This window comes from Periplaneta americana, chromosome 15 (assembly GCF_040183065.1).
Source record: "Periplaneta americana isolate PAMFEO1 chromosome 15, P.americana_PAMFEO1_priV1, whole genome shotgun sequence".
Classification (NCBI taxonomy): Eukaryota; Metazoa; Arthropoda; class Insecta; order Blattodea; family Blattidae; genus Periplaneta; species Periplaneta americana.
In genome coordinates this window covers 40424515-40443148 of record NC_091131.1, presented here as the reverse complement: position 1 = coordinate 40443148, position 18634 = coordinate 40424515, and the positions used below count along the sequence as shown (strand labels likewise).

General features: G+C 33.0%; 1 protein-coding gene across 3 annotated transcripts in view; it reads right to left on the bottom strand.

Annotated features, from left to right (window-relative positions):
• Positions 1-18634, bottom strand: part of LOC138714804 (facilitated trehalose transporter Tret1-like) — a 328031-nt gene that overhangs the window by 139143 nt on the left and 170254 nt on the right. Inside the window, exon 1 of one of the 3 annotated variants that reach the window (XM_069846951.1) lies at positions 13474-13705. The exons of the other annotated variants lie outside the window; for them this stretch is intronic. The gene's annotated coding sequence lies outside the window, so the exon portion shown is untranslated. Of the gene's footprint in view, positions 1-13473; positions 13706-18634 lie in introns of those variants that run through there. 3 annotated transcript variants of the gene reach the window in all.

Genomic DNA, 18634 nt, shown 5'->3' with positions numbered 1-18634 from the left:
AATTTACCGCTGCTACAAGCTTGCCTCCTTACAATTAAAATGCCGTGATGTTAGGAGAATGACGAGTGTATGTGTTTTCCACAACAGAGATCGGGTTAAATTCCCGAGGAGTATCAGCATACTCCCGAGACCTCAAATTCTTCTTCTTAATGTTGATTAAAAGTCCGAAACGTTAAATTATTTTTTTTTTTCGCTAATTTGTTTAACAGCAATTGGAAATAACTTAATGAAAACGAAAAGTCTATTAAGTGTTAGTATATTTCAACAGTATTGATATTGATATTGATATATTTATTTCTACAACTCTTATTTGGTAATGGGTCGCCACCACATCTCTGTATTCGTGCTCCCCATTACCTTCTAATTACAATAACACATACAAACTTTCATTGACGTGTGCAGTCATCTTATTTTACCTTTGTTACCTCTATTACTGTAATACATACTCTCAATTTGCTTTCTAACCTCTCCCCTTAAAATTTTCTCTTCTTTCTAATGAACACCTCACCACTTTTATTGTTTACTTATATTGAAGTACTTCCTATCGTCTAAAATTTCCCTAATTTTGAACTAACTTTTATTAACACTATTTAATCATACTCATTCACTTACCTCTCTAATTTACAATCAGTTCTACTCTCCTCATTTCTGTCATCACCCTTATCCCCTATTTCTCCATTAGACACTGAATCACATGTTTATTTTGTTTAATTGTTCCCTTTCACCCCGATAAATTATCCGTTTGCCACTATTTTTGTAAGTCAACTCAACCTTCATTTGTAAACTTACATTGAAATACTTGCTGTCTTCCTATCATTTCAATTTCTCTGATTGTGCGCTAACTTAGTCGACACTCCAATATTAGTAACATTTCACTACCAATTACTATTAACAAACACTTCTAATTTTCTCTAGTCACTTCCTTTATCAACTCTTGTTTCTCTGGACACTAATTCACTTATTCGTTCATACATTCTCCCTCCGATTATTTTGACAGTTACTCTTACTCCTTGAACACTCAATTGTTTCTATGTCTTTTTCCACACTTTTATCACCTAATTCGTAGACTGTAGTTATACGGATCCTTATTTCCTTCCTTTCCCTCACAAGTAGATGGACTACCCAAATCTTCTTTACTTCCCCTCTTTGTCGGCTCCGGACGTCTTGCTTGTTTCTTCTTAACCACCTTCTTGATCTGTTTTCTATTACCTACTCTTCCCGCTGTCAGCTGATTCGTCCTCTTATCCCTTCCGCTATTGTCAACAGTCTTCAGTAACTGTTGCTTGCATGGTGACGATGGACTTTTCAACAGTATATTTCAACGCAGTTTAAAATTACATAATGTTATAATCACTACCAAGAAGAACAACACCAGAAATGTAACGAGTTCAGGACTATCAGCCTGATATCACACTCGGCGAAGTTTCTCCTGAGAATACTGAATCGACGCTTATATTCTAAGATGCAAGGAAAGTTGGAAGAAGAGCAGTTTGGCTTTAGGAAGGGGAAAGATGCGAGAGATGCAATTGGGCTGCTATGAACAATCGGCGAAAGATACCTCGAGAAGAATGAAGAAGTGTATGTAGTATTTATGGACTTCAAGAAGGCATTTGACAGAGTGGATTGGAATAAACTGTTAGGGATTCTGAAGCATATTTGTGTGGATTGTAAAGAGAGGAAACTGTTCTGTAACCCCTATATGAAATAAGGAGTCGAAGTCAGAAGAAATGCCCAAAGGAAGTGAAATAGGGAGAGAAGTACGACAAGGATGTCCTTTATCACCTACACTGTTTAAAACCTACTTTGAAGATTTAGTGAAGAACTGTTTTTAGAACATGGGAAAAGTGATCTTAGAAGGAAGAAGAGTAAAATGCATCAACCATTGTTACACATCTGCTATGACATGTTCAAAATGGATGCATATCAACATACAAATAAGGGGGGGGGGTGACAAGACTTTTTGGACCTTACTGTACAGTATACCCTTGCCCAATACATAATTAAATAAGTACTACAATTATATGTATTTCGGTGCTTCAGAAAAGAAGGAATTCAGAGTTCTCATAAATACAATAAGAGATATTAGGATTAAAAAACTACCACGGCGAAACTCGAACGTAACTACCTTTTGACCTAAGGTCTGACGCGTTATATGTTACATCACAGCATCATGCACATAATTCTCTTCTAAAATAGGTACAATAAGGGAAATGTATGTTACATCACAGCATCATGCACATAATTCTCTTCTAAAATAGGTACAATAAGGGAAATGTATGAGGGTGAAACAAAAAACAATGCAATGACGTACTGTCTCATTATTTGCCGGCAATTTTACACATTCTGTAGAAGCTAAATTTTGAAAACACTGTTGGTTAGTTCTTAATAGTTGACATCCAACCTCTAATAAGATCCGAAACTATCCCATACCATTCCATACCCTATTCGATTTTTTAATACTGGATTATGAATATCAAATTTAAATAATTTTAACAAGTGATAACTCAGATATTTTAAGTAGGGGACCATGGGCTCCCTATCACAATTTGCTTGCCTACAACCTCTCTATAAACAGATAAATTTCATCGGTCGAATTCTGAAACACCCTGTATATTATGTATTTCTACTGACAGTTGTTTCAAATTGACCGGTGTTTTTCAAAGAAATTATGAAACTACAGTTCTCAACACAACCAAAACAACATTATTAATTCATTTATATAGGATTCGCGTCTGTTGATTCACTTTGCAATGATGGAGAATGGATTATACTGTAACAATTTTTGGCGAGACTAAATTTATTTTAAACTTCATAGTATTAAAGAAGAATTAGAGCCTTTTATATATGTTGCATGTAATTTACGAGCAAATTTTCCAAGTCATGTTCCCAAAACTTAGTCCCGCCATCATAAATTCTTTAGCTATGCCACTGGGTCTGTTATAATGTACACAACACAATACGTAACGGGTGATCCAATAATTTTTTTACGTGAAATATCGTCTTCATATTTCGTTTATTGAAAACTTTTGTTGATAAAATTTGTATAATATCAAAGAACAGATGTAATAAATAAGATACATTTTTCTTTGTGACTAGGTGCTTCTGGAATGTCAGGGTCATTTCTAGTTTCTTTTAAATTACACTACATTTTTTACCACCAACATTGATTAGGGGATCGAGAAACATGTAGTGCATCGTACTCAGTAATTGGCACTGCAGTAAGACGTCACTTTTACGTCGTGGGTTTGTTATCCCCTGAGGTGTAGCATCGTGGTCTTCAGTCTCGTGTTAAAATATCGTTTATTGTATGTACATCCATAGAATGTCTTAAGAGCACTATATTAAGATATTTTTACTATAGTACAATAATTTGGTTTCGGTGTATTAAGAGAAAAGTGAAACCCACGGGAAACATGAATTGCAGTTCTCAATTTTTTTAGTTCTTTAATGATGTTAGAAAACTCAATGAAGGGGTTCGATACAACCTTCTCTATAATATTAGCGGTGATAAAATGTGAAGTTAAAAAAATAGCTCAATAGCGTTTAGTCACACAAAAATTCGTATTTATTATTATTTGATTAACAGTAAGATATAATTTTGTACTAAAATTTTTCTACATCTATACTAATAATAAATCTGTAGCCGAAATTTTTCTGGTAATTTTCGATTTTCCAAAAATAATTGGTCCTAACATATATAATTAACCACTCTTAAACCGAAAATCGCTTTTTTGAAATTTTTGTTTGTATGTCTGTCTGTCTGTCTGTCTGTCTGTCTGTCTGTATGTTTGTTACCTTTTCACGCGATAATGGCTGAACGGATGTCGATGAAAATTGGAATATAAATTAAGTTCGTTGTAACTTAGATTTTAGGCTATATGGCATTCAAAATACATTATTTAAAAGGGGGTTTATAAGGGGGCCTGAATTAAATAAATCGAAATATCTCGCTTATTATTGATTTTTGTGAAAAATGTTACATAACAAAAGTTTCTTTAAAAATAATTCTCGATAACTTTTATTCCCTGAAAAATTTTGATAGAACTGATATTTAATGAAATAAATTAATTTTAAAATTAAAATAACTGCCATCTAAGGCCGTGCAATGAATTAAAAAAACAAATGACTTCGTCTATAAGGGGCCTTGGACAGCAACAATCGAAAGCTATGAAAGATAGCCTACAGAGAATGTTTCTGTGTTTATATGAAGTAATATCGGAACCTAAATCAACCGATTTCTAGAATTCATTATTATTTCACCATTGGAAAGTGTAGTTTCTCTAGATGGACATAATGCTATAATGTTATTACAGTAACTTCTGATATAATATAATATAATATAATATAATATAATATAATATAATATAATATAATATAATATAATATAATATAATATAATATAATATAACTTAAGTTATTTGAAGGGTTCAGAACCATAGTGGGCCAAGCGCCATTTACTGAATACGTAGAAAACAAGGGTTAAAATTTAGTTTTTACCATAATTCAATGGAAACCTATAACAAGTAAAATAAAATATACACATTAAATCTAAATGATGTCAATCTTCATTAAGATATGGTTGCATGTAAGAAAAATTAAGAAACATGTTAAAGGAATTGTCATTGCACCAAATGAGTATCTCTGGACCAAATGATCGCATTTTAATTATTTAGATGCAATTTAAATTAAGTAACATATTAAACGATTTATCCTTCTATCAAACACGAATGTTCCCTGGATCAAATGTCCTATTTTAATTATGTAATTACTTTATATTTATTTCTAACGGGTGCAGCGGAGCGCACGGGTACGGCTAGTTAAATCATAAAAATGGAAAACATTTTTTATTTTGATTAAAAATTATTAAATATATGCAATATAATTGTGGAATTTGAAAAAAAAGGTGAATGTCAACATAAATTCAATTTTTAAAATAAAATTACCGTAATTTTAATGGAAAATTGAGTAAAAGTTGTAAAGTCATAGAATATATATGTTCCTTGTTTTAAACTTCGAGTAGGTTTATTTCTGAAAAAAAAAATGCCATTTCACAAAGTGAACATTCTATCTAGCATAATCCAGTGTTAAATTTGTAATAATATAGAATAGTGTAAGATATGAAATACAAATATTCTACTGTAATATATATTTTTTATAATTATAACATGTAAGAGATTTAAAATTTTTACATATAAGTTAAGATACGAAATGTGATGGGCATGGCAATAGTAGAACTCCATAAAGAGGAGGAAATTTGAATTTAATATAAATTACAGTACTCTTTATACACTTAACAGGAAACACCTAGGGGAGAGTCGGGTAGTATCGGACATCGGGTAATATCGGACAGTGAGTTTCTTTCATCTACCACACGATGATAGTACCTGATTGACATGGTTACGTTTCTGTGATGTCGCATAGAGAAACGTAACCATGTCATTCAGGTACTACCATATGGTGGTAGATGAAAGAATCGCACTGTCCGATACTACCCGACTCTCCCCTATATTAAATCACTGCGGTCTTAACCCTTAAATTCACAAAGTATCCTATAGGATGCATCATGTTAATAGGCTATATGCTATAATTTTAATAGAACAATAGAAAAAAATTGGTAGGAAAATTAAATTTATCCAAAATTTCACAATACTATAATATTGTACAACATATAAAATATAGACATTGCGATAGTTGTTTTCTTTGCAGTCCGACACGGTTTAATAAACTAGTGTGAGAAATGAAGTTTTGCCAATTTAAGGGTTAAGAATTGAATAAAAGATCTTGAGTCAATGCAAAGGAAGAAATTTACAGACACACGTGCTCTCTTTTCCAAACTTTCTGAATTGGTTCACAGTCTAGTCTACAGTCACGAAGCTCAATACGTAGGAAATATGCATCAATAGATAGTTGCTAACTACTAGGATCGCTACTATCGCCTCATAACAGACAATGCAAATAGTATCGGCACAGTCTATTGTTCCTAGTACCCTCAACAACTCAAGCTTCGTGACTGTACGTGCTAGACTGTGATTGGTTTCTTTCAGCTAAATGTCGTGTCAAAATAAATTTATTATAATAAGTCTCAATTATTTTTATAAAACTAATGTTAGGACGCCATATTCCACTAAATTGCTTCATATTTATGACTTGTCTTGAACTGTAAAATATTTATATGTTGATTAAAAATAAGTATCAAATGAGGCACTTTTCCAAGAAGGGAAACAATTCATGTACTAGTAAAACTTGGAAAGACGCAGGTTAAATTTATTTGAAAGTAAATTTGCCTTCACAATTTTAATGAAAAGACATTTTAGAAATACTGCCATTTCTTAAAGAAAATTGAGTTAAATCTTACAATAAATTTATTAGGCTTGTTTTTTTGTGACCTTTTTAGTTGGTTTTATTAATTCACGTTACAAATTAAAGATTCTATAAAATATATTTGATATTAACTTATCAATAATATTATTAAAAATCACAAGCGGACACTTTTTATGTTAAATACAATTTATTTAATAAGAAATAGATCCAACGGCGTAGCTCAGTAGCCTGAGGCGCTTGCCTGCCGATCCAGAGTTGCGCTCGGGCGTGAGATCGATTCCAGCTTGGGCTGATTATCTAGTTGGGTTTTTTCCGAGGTTTTTCCTACCGTAAGACAAATGTCAGGTAATCTATGGCGAATGCTCGGGATCATCTCGCCAAATACCATCTCGCTATCACCAATCCCATCGACACTAAATAACCTAGTAAATGATACAGCGTCGTTAAACAACCAAGTAAAAAAATAAATAAGAAATAAATATTGAGATAAGATGAATATTCGATATCCCTCATGCCACATAAGGGAGAGAAAACGTACTTAAATAATTGTCACTTTCCTCGGCCTCATATCCCCTCAACTAACCCACTAACCTTGTCACATACCTCGGCTTAATATCACTTAGCTATGCCCTCATTTAACCATCTAACCCGTAAAGAAACAAATCAGACGTCAGTCCCGTGTGTGGCGTGGGGCGATATCGAAGATTGCCTAAGACTTTAATGTTTTAGTTAAAACTTAAATGTGAAACATGTTTCATTTATTCAGAATTGAATAAATCAATTTAGTATTAGAATTTGGAACGGCGCAAATAAGTTTGTGCGAGATCGTGCGTATTTGCTTGGTTTCCGCACAAAAGCAATCCGCGGAAAGTCTAAAATTCCACATTCAGTATTCCCAACCTAACCTAACACACATAACAATTTCCCTCTTCTTACCGCTTAAGTGACATATTGATTTTACTGCTTTAGGCTTTTAGCATATTATTTTCAGAGACGTTCAATATAGTAATAATTATAAATTGGAAATTTACCACTGCAATTTCACCTAAATTGCACTGTTAATTATTGTTTTTAAATATTTGCAAAAATTAAGTAAACTCTACAACTCCACTAAAGTTACTGCATTCGTGATGCAAGTAACATTAAGGAAGCCGTGAAAAAATCAACAAGATTCCAGACTCATCATAGACTGGGGGAAAAGAAAGACAGACGTATATCACGGCCTGCTGGAGTATAGTAAACACAGAAAACATTTTAAAGCAACAATGTTGAAGATAGATATTTTTGTTTTCCAAATTTGCCGTCATTGAACAGAAAACAATATGGAGATTTCATTGCAACTAACTAGAAATTCCTCTTTCAGGTATGTAATAAACGATCTTCGCACAAAATAATGTACGATACACGAGCGGTATGTTTTCTTTCAATTCTCGGAAATTAAAAAAGCTCAACTACGTTTCGCTTTTTCAAACATTTCCTCGAACATGAAAACTTCAACATACCGCTCTTGTAACGCATATTACTATTAGTCATGAATTTATTTAACTAAGAAAGAATAAAGACAATTGGGGTGCTATTCATAGACATTTCGCTACGAGCGTACTAAGCTAGCCCCGGCTATCCACTGTTACTAGTACAGAATTCAAATCATATCCTATCGCTAACACTGGTTTATGAATACGAAAAACGCTGATCATCCACCGGAAGCCCGCGCTAAAAATGTCTATGAATACGGCCCTTGTAGGTTCTGATGCACACAAAATAGGCCTAGTTAACATTTATGTGTTTCATTATTGTAAAAATTTCGGGAAACTATCTTTGCGTCATGCTCTTGATAAAGTAAGAGAAGAAAATTATATATTACTATTTAGACAGTTTTTTTTTTCCAATTTGAAGAAGGAAGTAAAATCAAATTAATTGAAACAACTCCACACGGCTGGTCAATGAATCGGTCTAGTACTACCGGTACCAATTGGAAATATCGTCGTTGTTCCTGCAATAATTCCTACAATATGTGCAAAATATAAAATTTTTCAATAGGAGAAAAAACACATTTATTCATCCTATGGCAGCCGTACATAGGAGACTGTGAATTCTTACATTTTCGAAACAAAGAAATATAATTACATATGGGAGATTTTATTGTGTGCTGTATCACTATTTAAGTTATTTAATAGAGCAAAAATCTGAAAATCGACAAATATGTCACATAGGAGTTATTACAGGAATGACGATATATACGAGCGACAGTTTCGCCGAACTTTAGGAAGAGAGGTGTGTGATATGTATTTACATATTATATTTAAAATGAATATTATTACTCATTTTTAAATTATTTTTTTTACTACAGTGTTTGATTACTATTAGCCTTCTCTTGATTAGGGGCCTATTAGGTTGCTGAACCTAAATAAGACTTTGCAGTAGCAAACTAAATCTTTCTTTAAACTGGAACTCTTGAAAATCAGTATTTATTCTTGGCCTAAATTTTCTTTTCCGCCTATAAATGAATTCTTCTTCTATCTCACAGCTTGAAGATGAAGTCATAATACATTAAAAATGTTATTTCTACGCTTTTAAGAAAGTTTACCATGAACAAAGGACTGGCAGAAAACGTGCTTGCGATTCTATTTTACAAATGACAAATTTTTATGCAAAAATTCGTTGGTAAAAGAAATGAAACTGTCAGTAATTACAAGTGCTTGTCACTTGTGACAAATTTACTAATACAGATTTTTGCAACGGAAATGACTGTTTTTTAATATTATTTACTAATTTGTCGCTAGTAAAATAGTAATTTTAGATTTGTGCAACGGAAATGACTGGTTTTTTATTATTTACTAATTTGTCGCTAGTAAAATAGTAATTTCAGATTTTTCCAACGGAAATGACTGGTTTTTTATTATTTACTAATTTGTCGCTAGTAAAATAGTAATTTTAGATTTATGCAACGGAAATTACTGATTTTTATTATTTACTAATTTGTCGCTAGTAAAATAGTAATTTTAGATTTATGCAACGGAAATGACTGTTTTTTTTTATTATTTACTAATTTGTCCCTAGTAAAATAGTAATTTTAGATTTATGCAACGGAAATTACTGTTTTTTATTATTTACTAATTTGTCGCTAGTAAAATAGTAATTTTAGATTTTTGCAACGGAAATGACTGGTTTTTTTTATTATTTACTAATTTGTCGCTAGTAAAATAGTAATTTCAGATTTTTGCAACGGAAATGACTGGTTTTTTTTATTATTTACTAATTTGTCGCTAGTAAAATAGTAATTTCAGATTTTTGCAACGGAAATGACTGGTTTTTTATTATTTACTAATTTGTCGCTACTAAAATAGTAATTTTAGATTTATGCAACGGAAATTACTGTTTTTTTTATTATTTACTAATTTGTCACTAGTAAAATAGTAATTTTAGATTTATGCAACGGAAATTACTGTTTTTTTATTATTTACTAATTTGTCGCTAGTAGAATAGTAATTTTAGATTTTTGCAACGGAAATGACTGGTTTTTTTTTATTATTTACTAATTTGTCGCTAGTAAAATAGTAATTTCAGATTTTTGCAACGGAAATGACTGTTTTTTTTTATTATTTACTAATTTGTCGCTAGTAAAATAGTAATTTCAGATTTTTGCAACGGAAATGACTGGTTTTTTATTATTTACTAATTTGTCGCTAGTAAAATAGTAATTTTAGATTTATGCAACGGAAATTACTGTTTTTTATTATTTACTAATTTGTCGCTAGTAAAATAGTAATTTTAGACTTATGCAACGGAAATGACTGTTTTTTTTATTATTTACTAATTTGTCGCTAGTAAAATAGTAATTTTAGATTTATGCAACGGAAATTACTGTTTTTTTATTATTTACTAATTTGTCGCTAGTAAAATAGTAATTTTAGATTTATGCAACGGAAATTACTGTTTTCTTAATTATTTACTAATTTATCGCTAGTAAAATAGTAATTTTAGATTTATGCAACGGAAATTACTGTTTTCTTAATTATTTACTAATTTATCGCTAGTAAAATAGTAATTTTAGATTTATGCAACGGAAATTACTGTTTTCTTAATTATTTACTAATTCATCGCTAGTAAAATAGTAATTTTAGATTTATGCAACGGAAATGACTGGTTTTTTAATTATTTAGGGGAAAGTAGCCTAAATCGTACCGGCGCCAAAATCGTACCACTATTAATATTGAGGAAAGTATTGCATGTAGGAACCATCTATAGAATTTTTCATGAAATATAAATAGAAACTGACACTCGATCAGTTTTCCACCTTTCACCCAAGACAACAGCTGTATTAAATCGTGCTTAAGAGTAAGTTGTAATTTCTCATATAAGATTTTGTTACTCTTTCGTAAGCTTTTATTGACACATTGAGTTAGTTTAATGAATGTATTTTATTACACCTAACATATAAGATTGTTTGCATTATTTATATGGAAAAAATAGTTACTATAACAGCTTTGTTTAGGTTATAATCTGAATAGTTTGTTTGGAGTGCTAATTTCCTAAATCGTACATTTAAAAGATTGCTCATACCGTACCAGTACGAACAATTAACGTTAGGTTCAAAATATTTTTAAATTTCAGAATAGATAATGCAGACCTGCAGACACAAGGACTCGAGACTGATCTCACGCTGACACGCACGCGAGCTGAAATCTCACGCATTTGTGGATTACAAAATTTTAAAACAAGACAGTATCCCTGAAGATGTATGGGAAAGTGCTAAAGTCCAAGATGAGGTGCAAGTAAGTCGGTACATTTACCGAATGGGTGTAATTTGGGCATATTTATGTCAGATGAAACTAGGAAATGGAGAAATAAGGTACAAGAGGCTATCTGAGGCTGCAAAATTGATTTTGATAATTCCACATTCTAATGCTGGCGAAGAACGTGTTTTTTTTCTACGATATGGAAAAATAAAACTTGGATTGTACGTTATCATCTATCTTGACCATGAAAATGGCCATCTTTGAGCCATGTCACACATTCGAACCACCAAAAGAAGTGGTGGCTAATGCTAAGAAAGCAATGCATCAGTTTAATAAAATACATTGCAATAAAGAGTGAAATTTGTATCGTTTACAATGAAGTGCAACATTTGGAATAGATCTACATTAACTTATTTTGTGTTCTGTTGCTTTCCACAAAAATGATTAATATTACATAAAAATAATTTGCATTATAAAAAAATTGTAGTTTGCTAATGAATAATTAGGAAAAAATGGATACATAAAAGAAATTTGTTGTCTCACTCATTTTCCTTGAATTTCACTCTTTCTGACCAGTGATCTCACTCAGTTACCATGGGGACCCTTGGCAGTTCTGGATAATGGACAAACGAGAATACGGAAAATGGGAACCAAGTGCTTTACATAAGGCATTGGATGAATTTCGATCCGGAGTGGAGGATTGAATGAATGTTGCAGTAAGTACGAAATTCCGAAACCGGCTTTCAAGGGACATTTGATGGGCAAGGTGAAGAGAGGTCTGGATCGTCCTGCAAATGGATCCGTCAAAGGGAAGAATACAGCTTTTCCGCGGAAAATAGAAGAGGGATTGTTTGAACATATTCTGATGTTTCAAGAATATATTTTTAAACTTACTATAGCAGACGCCAGGTAGCTTGCCTTTGATGTAGTTCTTATTTTAAAACTTATATGTATATTTTACAAATGGGTACGATTTAAGCAACCTCGAGGTACGATTTAGGAAACTGGGCGCATAAATCGTACCACTTGCAGGGTTTTAAATAATGCCTTTTAAAAACATTTGATAATTATTTTAAAATTCTGAAAAAAATATATTGTGTGTCCCATTGTGCTGTCCTAATGTCTAACAATATATGCAATTAAAATTCCTTCCCATTTCGAAATAAATAAAGAAAGACTGAAAAGTGGTACGATATAGACAACTTTCCCCTACTAATTTGTCGCTAGTAAAATAGTAATTTTAGATTTATGCAACGGAAATGACTGGTTTTTTAATTATTTACTAATTTGTCGCTAGTAAAATAGTAATTTTAGATTTATGCAACAGGCCCCTGGTTGTAAATTCGTAGTAATTATGACAAAATAATGTAAGATACGGTTTTCTACAATATCAATTTATCACAAGACGTGGCAGTAATGCCTTCCACATTTTGATAACAATTCACGCATGGTATGAAGCTTTAAATAGCAGTAACTGTGTCATTTACACTTTATCTAACGTATTGTATTGTATTTATTAACATTCCATGGTATTCATACATTGCTTTACAGCTAGAATATGGAACAAGTCAAAAAACTTAATACTATTATAAAGTCTTAATTTATAGTCACAGTCTAGATGAAATATATATACAGACGAGATTTACAATATAGTCTACTAGTACAACACATAGTTTTAGTATCAATTTCACGAAGTGTTATTGAATGTCATGAATTCACTTACAGAATAGAAAGCGTGAGAAATTAGATACTTCTTTAATTTGGCCCTAAATAATCTTATGTTTTGAGTTTCATTTTTTATATCGATAGGGAGGCTATTAAAAATGTTTACTGCCATATAGCGCACTCCTTTTTGATAGCACGATAGACTTGCCGATGGAGTATGAAAGTCATTTCTTTGACGTGTATTTATGCTATGAACTGTTGAATTAGTTACAAAGTTTTCACGATTACATACGAGGAAGACTATTAATGAAAAGATATACTGACAAGCCATGGGCATTATTTGTAGTTTTTTGAAAATAGTTCCTACAAGATTCCCTAGATTTGCACCTACTATTATTCTAATTACTCTTTTTTTTGTAATAGAAATATACTGTTACTATCTGTGGAATTTCCCCAGAATATTATTCCAAAACTCATTACCGAGTGGAAGTATGCAAAGTATATTGTTTTTAAGGTATTGATATTTACTATCTTTTGCATAGTTCTAATAACAAAACAAGCTGAATTTAGTTTGGGGGTAATTTCTTTAATACGATTTTTCCAATTTAACAGATCGATTTTTAAGCCAAGAAATTTGGTTGTCGTTGTTTCTAATAGGGATCTGTTGTTTATTATTCAAAGGAGTTGAGCTCAGTTTCGTGCAAATTTGTCATCAGCGCAGCAAACAGAAGCAGAAGGCATCCCTTACCTCGTGGCCGAGAGCTAGCGGCGGCAGCCGTTACGCGAATCCGAGCACTACACTGTCCATTCACACACTGACACATAGAGCACGGACTTCTTAGCTGCTGTCTCTGCGGTCGCCCGGTTACTTAACAAATAAAAGTGGCGACGATCATGTAAGATCTTATAGTGCAGTAAATACACACCTTCTTTTTTTTTTCCTAAAGAGAGCGGCGGAGAGAGACATTGCAGCCTAGGTTTGGGTAGAAGGACGACTGCTTGCTATAGTGGTTGGCGTGCTAAGATGTGCGTTCCCCCACCCCATTATTGTATCAACTGTTGTGGTTGGTTAACCACGTCTTTATTGGGGTAGGGGAGATGGACTGTTATCTTCAACAATTCCCCACTCCAGTGAGAGCACTGCCCACTGGGGCACGCGTCAGTCGTAGTCCTCTGGAGTAAGACTTCTTACAGGTGAATTTCTTTGTAGCGAATGCAAATAAATCAGAGGACTTGTGGTCCACGAAAGCTCATTGCACTCGTGTATTGTATTACTCATACTTATTAGTTACAAGTCGTGACGTTTCTCTTCTTTTCTAATCTTGTATAGATTGTTCTAACGGTAAAAGGAGGATGATACTTCTGTTAGTATTTTATACAATACAATCGGAAGGAACCATAAAGGTTTTCTTTTTTGATATTCATTTTGTTCCTATGGTAAATGTGTCACGTTTGTATAAACAATTTTGTTGTGGTTAGGAATACAGACAGCAATAATTTTTACAATGTTTTTGCCTCTGCGAGTTCAGTATTGAACTCCTTCAATGTCTTTTTACGAATGCAATAGACAATATCCCAATACAATGAATTGATTTCGAACGTTACATGGATTGAGAAATGGACCTGTAAAATCATTTCGAAAACTGTGATCAAATTTGAGGAAACTGGCGCAGTTACCGATAAAAAGCGATCGGGTGGTCGTATTTAACATTTTTTGTTTTTTTTTTATTTCTTCTTCTTATAATAAACTCTCATCTCTTTACGAACAATTTGGTGTTTTTATTTTTATAGAATATAACAATTTTCCAAAGCTATGGCCATTTGAGATTTGGAAATTACTTTAGATTAACATATTTTCAATTATTAACAATGCTTTTATTGGTGTTGTTAGCTGGAGTCGGTATATTTTACTCGTACCGTTATATTAAAATATCACTCAAATTTAGAACGACTCTCCAATGAGCAGACACTCATAACAAGTCCGAAAAGACTGATAACTTTGGTATTACAAAAGTAAACTAATAATAATAATAATAATAATGATAATAATAATGATAATAATAAAAGATGGCGGGACCAGTTTTAATTGGAGTGGAACGGATCTTATGGTCCATACCGTAATGCAGATGTTGATATTATTATTATTATTATTATTATTATTATTATTATTATATTTTGTTAGCTCTCCAATCAGAACCCCCGCTAGTCCGATTAATTATTATTAATTGGAATAGGAGGTGGGGGGGGGAGAGAAACATAATCGAAATTTTGGTAAAAACCTCACCAGGTTGCGATTTGAAAGGTTAAGGAAAACCTTTAAAAAGTACTTCCTCTGTTCCAAAATATGATATAGAAAGATGCCATTTATTTCGTTTCAAAATATGGTATAGGCTACATTTGTTGAAGTTCTCAGTAATATAAAGTAACTTTAATGCATCTTCTAAATAGCCTACTTATTTTTATGATAAATTAACATAAGAAGAACTAATAAATAAAGTACATTTTATTCTGTGTGATATGAAATTAATAAAAAAAAAAACATTGTTTTGAGAGGGGAAAATTAACATAAAAACTGCAATAAATTACATCCCGTTTTTATACGACCATTGTGCCTTAGATGTTCTATTCAAAATTGATTGGGTTGGTATTCCATTTTCTGGAACAGGAACAACACAGCAGGTGCCCATTTGACTTCTGTCCATAACGAACTATTTAAGTATTATCGTTTGATGCACTACAGAAGACTAGAAACATCCACAACTGCACTGTCTGATAGTCCCTTCACTACTGAACAGAATACCACACCGAAAAACATGTCGTACGCGCATGCGCAATGATTAAACTTGTTTTCTTTTGTTACTATACCATATTTTGGAACGGAGGGAGTACTCACTAACTTCCGATGAGTTTCTGATAGAAAATTTTTGCTAATTGTATTGATAAAATAACAACTGAGTAGCCACAATACTGTTTAGTAAGCACTACTGAATGTTAAATCGCAATAAAAAGAAATATACGGGCATATTGTGAGAATATAAACATGAAACAAGCCTTATGTATCGGAAAATAGAATTTTGGTTAACCCAACGTTAGCTAACTCAAACAGTTTCCAATACCAGTACTTACTAATTTGAGTCAGTAAGGATCTACCGTATACATATCCACAAAACGTAAGCAGATGTAGGAAAAATAATAATCTCTGGCTGAAATATTCAGTGTGTGAGCAGAAGTAGGAAATTTCGCACCACCCTTTCCCCTTATAAACCTCACCCTCTCGTGCTCTGCTTCTCTTTTTAGTGTGCTCCAACCTGTCGTATCTCATGTCATGCTGAAGACCTACTGCTTCTGCTGACAACTTATAAAGATCGTTTTCAGTAGTAAAAACGAAAGTTATTCTTTCTCTAAATACATGGCATTTTTCGTTAACTTCAACATCACTTTCACTACTGCTGTTAGACCATATGTTTAATTCAGCTGTTGTTACCGTAAGAATATACAAAATAACGAGAACATTTAAAAATATCACTTTCTTTTCACTGTTAGGAAAATCTATACAGGGTGATTCAGCAAAAGCGTGAAAAAATTACACAGGAAATAGAGGATGCTCTACAGAAAATTTTGAGATAGGATCTCCGAGGTCAAATGAAGGAGGTATGAATTTAAACATGTCTGTCGCTATCGCTTACTTTTTTCCATATTATCTAGGCTACACTTAGGGTAGAGAGGGGTTTTCGTACGCAGCGGGTAATGGTACGTACTAGTTTTAGGATATGGCATGACAGTGTTCGGTGAGTTAAGGCTCATTCACAATGAAAATTAAACATAACGTAAGCGTTAACTTAACGTTACAGTAAAATCAAGAAGTCATACCATCATTCACGATGGGAACATAAACATAACAGCAAACATACTTGGTAACCATGGAAACATAACAACGACGCCATTTCCTCATATTCTGTCGTATACTTCAGCGCTCCACGATTGTGTTCTGTTTGCAAATCACGTAAGCATAAGCATGAAAGTTTGGAGTTTGCAAACTTTCATGTTAACGTCTTACGGTAAAGTTTATGTCAATGCTTATATGAATCATTGTGAATGATTCCATTTGGTAGCCTGGGCGCAAATGTCTGTGTTTATGTTACGCTTATGTTTAATTTTCATTGTGAATGGGCCTTTAGTCTAGCGGCAACATCGGTAACATCAATCTAGTCCAGTGTTAGAGCTGTACTGTTGATTCAAGCGCTTCCAGTGTGTCAGTCCATTTGTTTTCAGTTTTCTTATCATTTTGTGGCTTTATTGTGTTTCAGGTAAGTAATATGCATGTGAGTGACCTGGATTTTATGTAATGTGTCCTAAAAGTACAACGAATTACCTGCTAGCTTAAGTATAAATATCTTCTGTTACTTGCTTCCATGAACATTCAGAGCTAAACTATTCTAATGGCGACAGTTGGGTTGTACTTTCCAATACTCATTCTGCTTTACGATAGTTGTGCACTGGAATAACACGAATTTCTTACCCAATTACTGTTTTCAACATGTCGATGTCGAGCGTAAACCACCTTCGTCAAATAACCCCACAACCAATAGAGACAGACTGTGAGAACGGGGGAGCGGGCTGGCCACTCTGTCGGTAATTCGCGATTCAAAATTGTGTTCATCACTTTGAATCACTGGCATCACAAGTTAGTGGAGGATGTCACAAATTGAACAGCATTAACAGTCTCCTTCAAGAATCGTATTCCTAACAGTCCTTTCCATCCAATCACTGTTCATGCTGAAAACGGCAATTGAGAAAGATATTTCTGTTATTGCAGTAGGCATTTATCGTACAGCAATGAGTGACCCTCCAAAGCGTTTTCGATTTGCTTGGATGTGAACGGCGAGCAGTCTGAGACAATAAAGTGACTCTGGTTGGTATTGTTGTGTTTTGTTCCTTAATTTGAAGAATTGCCTTTCCGACCTTTCAAATTTGAAAATTGTACATTCAATAATTATTCCTTTTAAAATTATTCATGTTTATTTTTTATGTCATCGTAGTTAATTAAAACTTTTCTAACACTTGTGCATATTATGTTATAGGTTATGTTATAGCTTCTGCTATATGATATTATGGATAGTCACGTATCAGAGATTGTTTAATATTAAGATTTATTGAAAATCATCTGTCAAGTGACGTTGATTACTGGGATTCGGATAATTGAAGTGGAATATTGCATTTTAATAAAAATGAAACTGAATCAACAAAGCCTTCTTGACTAGTAACATTGCCATCGTGTATAATAGATCGAGAAGGCGTTGCTCACTACTGCCATCTAGTATGCATCTAGCGTAATATTTGTAATGTTGAGGTGGTACAATAATACATTTGAAGACAGTTGTATTTTCGTAAGTCAATTAATATTTTATTGTATTGGAGTACTTCGTTACTTCTAATCTTTATATACTTTCTTCTAATCGTGTAATAGTCAATTAAATCCCACTCGAGTTTTGATTTTCTCTATATAAATCAAAACCTCTAGTGAGATTACTGTTGATAAATCTGCAGAACAGCACGTCACTCAGAGTTTCGGCAAAATCAGGAATCGAACTGTTCGCAATGCTGCCTAAGTCTGAATTTCAAAATCTACGCTTGTTCGCCTCCCGCCCAGCAGTCATTATTGGTTCCACATGGGTGTGTGAGCAGTTTTTCACTACGATGGCCAACAACAAAACTGTTTGGCGACCCAGGGTCACAGACGACAATTTAGTGGCTGTTTTACGTTTATGTGTTTCTAAACTTGAGCCAGATTTTAATGCTCTGACAGCAAGAAAAAGTTGCCAAACGTCTAAACGTACAGAAGAACTTCAGAAGTAAGTTTATTTCATTTTCTGTTATATGTATAAAATTACTTCCTTGATTTTGTAATT